This window comes from Pinus tabuliformis, chromosome 1_2, assembly GCF_031772625.1.
Source record: "Pinus tabuliformis cultivar Carrire ecotype Pingquan chromosome 1_2, CPIR1, whole genome shotgun sequence".
NCBI classification, from domain to species: domain Eukaryota; kingdom Viridiplantae; phylum Streptophyta; class Pinopsida; order Pinales; family Pinaceae; genus Pinus; species Pinus tabuliformis.
In genome coordinates this window covers 22,327,694-22,333,129 of record NC_142298.1, presented here as the reverse complement: position 1 = coordinate 22,333,129, position 5,436 = coordinate 22,327,694, and the positions used below count along the sequence as shown (strand labels likewise).

Genomic DNA, 5,436 nt, shown 5'->3' with positions numbered 1-5,436 from the left:
TTAGATTGAAATATATAACCTCTTAAGAGATACATATTCTTAAACTACTAGTATTTTTTTGATAAATAATTAATTATTAATTTAATTTATAAAATATAAATTAATTAATATATAAATTTGATTCCCATCAAAGTATTTGATAATGTTCAAATCTTATCAAGAAAAACTGAGAATGCAAATTAATTGTTAAAAACATCCAAACTGGATTTAGTTTTCACAACCTATAGAGTTTGTGAGTCCCGGTATATTCGGCTGTCGACCGCCATTACCAGGTTCTAGAGACTTTTCAGATCCCGTGATGGTAAGAGCAAGTCTAAGCAATATGTCATTCTGCTTCATCAGTGGCAGGGCCTGCTGTGGTGTCTTTACCAATACTTTCCCATATAGTGCGATGGCAAGTCTTTCCATCATGGCACTGGTGCTAGCTGAATTTCACAGAATGGAGAGGAGAAGAAGCAAGTGGCTCCTCCTTTATAAGTATTTGAACAGTTGATTTTAGTGAAAGCTATTTTTTCAATGAAATGAAATGTAGGTAGGATGTGCAGATGTCTTTTTGGTTCCCTATTGTTATGGGTCCACTTCTCTCTACTGCTTAAATGAAGATAAACTTTACCATGGAAGATAAGTCAAATTTAGATATAAATTGGCTTTGAACCAGGCTTTTGTATGATGTGGATGGAACATTTATATTCTGGGAAAGGGAAATTTGTCATCATTTGTGTGTGCATCTTTTGAACTGGGATATTCTGTAGTCTTTATATCCTCAGGGGTCTCGGTAACCAAAACAGGTTGATTATGCTAGGGAGGAAAAGAAGAAGATGCATCAATTTCTGAATGTGATGTGCTTGATTTTGAGTGGTCATATCTCTCATAGGCATCTGCAGTTTCCATGTCTCCTGATGTTTTGTATCTTCGGAGCAAATGTAATGGAGAAGATCCATGGATTGAAGTTGTTTCTCCACTTTGAAATCCCGAAAACATAGTTGATCTCCTTGTGAAACCAGGGGAAGAATGCTTTGACTTTCTATCTCGTTTTGTTTTTTTCTTAGCATTTTGCTCCCATCTGTTCAAAGCATTGGCTGTCTGTTCTTCAAATATTGCCTTCTTCATGTGAGATCCCATCTGCATAAAAATATCCCATCATATTTTAAGAGCACATTCCTTTATACATGATATTTAACCAGAACAGAGTGTTTTTGAACAATCCAAAAGTTCACTAAAACATTTGTACATACTGGAAAAACAAAATTTGCCCCAAAAATGGATGTTCTCTATCTATCAACAAACAGGGTAAAATGGATGTTCTCTATCTATCAACAAACAGGGTTATATCAAGAAATAAAATTAAAATGATTTAAAGAAAAATCATCATTTCTATTTCTCTGCTTTTTTGGAAGGCTCCAGATTGTAACAAAATTTAATTTAACAAACAAAAGGAAGCATATTTTAGACTGGTCATACTTTTCATTTGAAAATCCTCTGAGGCTTTACCTGAAGCTCTCAATAGAGAGATAACTGTTGTATACAAGAAAAATTAAACTCCATTGTTTTCTATCTCCTGATAAATTTCTCTACTATGAGTTTAACTATTTTTTAATGAGGTGATTTTTTAACCGTTTCACTGAAATCTGATGACACGATTTTTGGTGAGATCACAATGTTTCATTGTTTAAATTGTATTTTTGAGTACAAAAATGGATTCAATGTCCTGAAAAATCCCTTAAACATTTGGATTGTGCAAATTCAACAACTTAAAGCTAAAATTTCCCCTATTTCTAATCAGAAACTATGGTTTTAACAATTTCTACTCAGATTTTGGGCAAAATCAACCAAAAAAAAATCAAAAGTGGTCTCATTAAACAACTGTGTTAATGCATTATCAAGTGACACCTTATCTCTAATTTTATCAGTACAAGTAAGATATTTAATATCACAATGTAGGGTTTGATTAATCTATTTCTGTACAAAATAAACCAGGTGAATACACTAAGTGAATACTTGGACGATGTAACTCTCCTTTTTTGTAATTATATAAGCCAACATTTTCTCAAGTTCAATCGATCCTTTTAGACACCTAAACTGATTGTATTTTCAATGAACATGGAGTAGAATAACTTGTGTCACAAGGGCATAAAGTGTAAGTGTGATGTAACTACATAGAAACTGCACAGCAATCCTAGACATGAACACAAGCAACCCAAGGTAATCCTTATCAGATGCATAATAAGGTCACTCTCAATATTCTCCTTACACATATTAAAGCTGCAAAACAATCAACTAGTGCTAAGTCAAAGAAGAGATAATGATATTAAATAAATAAAAAACAAACAGTTAAAATGATGAAGTTTGCTTGGAAGTTAGAATGTCCTTTACATGTACCCAAAAAAATATAAATTAGCACACTAGTCTATATGTTGCATACTTACCCTGTGATAATTCTTACTATGATGAAAGTAAACCTCTCATGAAAACAAGATCTCAGGCCAAATTCGTACTGCAAGAATGAAGTCAAATTTAAATAAGGTGCATAGAGGGATTAGAATTGAAACTTTTTAGCTATGTAAACTAAAATTGATTTAAAACACCTAGCACTACAATATGTTACCATTGTTATAATAGTAAATCCAATGATTCTACATGCAAAAGTTCATTCTTTACTAAATGAACATAGTGCTTACCCATATCCACAAGAAGAAAGCAAGCTGGAAAGCATTCTGCAGAACATAAGGTAAGTTTGCTAACCATCAAAGCATTGTCATTTCCATGAATATTCAGTAAACAGGATTCAGAAATAGAATTTGTCAATGAGGCATTGGTGTGAAAAGCATTTTGATACCTGGAACAGAGTGAAATGGATCAAGAAAAGAACAAGTTTAGGACGACTGAACCAAAAAAGTTCATCTGTTGGCTGCACTATGGGAGTTCCTTGAACTACAACATGCCTCTCTTGAATTTCTAAGGCCATCTCTGTTATTATAACTTGTAGCTTTGTGCCGACCAACAAAACCGTCTGCGCATTTTCAAGATCGAATGGCAATAAGCCCGAAGAATTCAATCAAGAAACTTTCCAGGTCATTAACTCACATCATCAATAAGACAATCCTATTAGTCTAAGACTTTTGTTTACTTACAGCTAAGGGAACAAAAGAGAGCCATACCATCCTGCTCAGAGAAACACATCCAATCCTATTAATTGAACAAAAGCGAAAACTACTTTATGAATATGCAAAATTATGTCTTTGGTGGGAGAGATGAGTCCTGAAGACTTACCATACACATTAAGAAGCAAAAAAATTACAGCAAAATCCCACAAGGAAGGACTGTAGATAATGCATCAAAAGGCCTCTGTTTAGGTAAAATTCAAGGGGATTTTCAAAACATTCCAAGAAGTTGACATAGCAAGGCCCAAGAAGGAAACCTAATATTATTTCTGAAGACCAAAGCTTTTGTGAGCAGGGAAATCTGTACTAACTTGATTCCAACCACCCTCTTGAAGTCATCATCCAATGACCTCTTGATATATTTATGAAAATCAAACTTGCTATTTGGGGTAAAGTGAGCCTATACAGTTCCAATAAATAAATAAAATTACAACACTAATCAGATTCCTTACACAAATGATATGGGTGCTGATATAACAAAGATGAAATGGAAAATATGATTTAAAATTATCAAAACTTACAACAATGAAGCCATGGCGCAAGGTCATGTAATCAAATTTTTCTACTGACCAAAATAATTGTCAAGAAGCATACCTGCAAATCCATGGAAAATTAATGTTAAAGAAGAATTTGATATTTCCCAGTTAACATGTAAAGGTCAAACTCAGATATATCCATAGATCATTTGCAAGTATGAAATACTTACCATCCATTTAAGAATCAGTATTCGGCTCGATAAAGGCATATGACGCTTTACAAATGAGGTTTCTTGGGTTAATGTGAATCTTGCAGGATCTTCTTGGACCAATAAAGCAAGAAATTGCCTCAATATATAGTTTTCTTAACACGCTCAAAAAGTTACCCAACCCAAAAGATTCATTATGTGTCCTTTCAATCTTCTATATTTAAAAACATTACTCAATCGGCTTATAATATATTTTTTTAACTGAAACAAGATTTTTTTTGGAGAATCAGTAACTTGAAAGATCAGCTATCACTATTAAACAAGTTACAACTATTTCATAAATACTATAAACAAGCCAGTTACAACTTACAACATGTCTCTAGAGACTTGAACCCACATAGTTCGGAAATAAACTGTTTACCAAACTACTTGAACTAAGATCCATTGACCAATCAGCCTATAACTAACACAGTATATCCCAATTAGAATTGAAAGGTTGCCAACCAGTTATTACTTTTCAACTTAAATAGTCTCTAGAGAATGGAGTAAATAAGATTCCATAGCAACCTAGTGAAGGGAGAAGAAATAAAAGAACATCAACTCACCATTTGAAAACTCATAATCTAGAGTTTTTGATTCCCTTTCCCACTCTTTCCAATGCCTCATCTAGGCATCAAGAGGACTTGTAGATCTCAGTATTAACAGAGGATATAAATGCATGCAGAGGTCAGAATAATAAAACCCAAGGCAGAATTTAACTGAACATTATTGGACAAAATAATTGATCTCCCCTTCCACCTACCTTTTCTCTTGCCAGTGCCACAGTTAAGATACTATATAACACATGGAGAACTGCCAGCATAAAGATGAAGATGTGGAGTTGATGCATGCCGCTTTGGGAAACCAGAGGATACTTACCCTGAATACAAAGCAGCAGAGTTATCAAGTAAAATCCAACATAAAATAAATATTTGAAATTTGTATGGGAAGCTAATTTCAAGATGGTCTAAATCAACTCGATCTCAGCAGGAAAATCAATCAAAGAATCATAGGACCTGGATAAAGAAACCATGCGCATTAAGACTAAGAGAAGGGTTTGGCCTTTACATGTGCAGAGCTACAATGTTGGCTACCCTCAGAAGCAGCTAAGATGCATCTCCATGGGACCTCCTGTTCAGTAGACATTGATTCCCATAGAATTTTTTGCATGCGCTCCTTTTCTTGGTCATTATCCCCTTCCACCTTTATATCGCTAGAATCAATTTCCTTCTTACATGGAAGCATAATATAAGCTATTTTTTTGGGTATACAAATCATGGAAATGGGCTTCTATCCAACTGTCAGTAGAAGCAATATGAAACCCAGAAGCATCAACTCTGCAACCCAAAAAGATGATTTTCAAAAATATTTGCTCAGAGGACATATTCAGAAATTCTAGCCAGCAGGTGCTAAAAGAAATCAGTGTAGTTGCCTGAAATTAAAGGCTGAAATTCAATTTAGAAAATCCAAAACAAGCTACCAATGCAATCTAAGCAGATCAGTTAAATACATAAAATAGATATTGTCAAGTTCAACCCATGTAACCATTTT

At 33.9% G+C, this 5,436-nt stretch overlaps 1 pseudogene; it reads right to left on the bottom strand.

Annotated features, from left to right (window-relative positions):
- Positions 1-798: 798 nt before the first annotated feature.
- Positions 799-5,031, bottom strand: LOC149204134 (MLO-like protein 6; annotated as a pseudogene).
- Between the last annotated feature and the right edge of the window lie 405 nt (positions 5,032-5,436).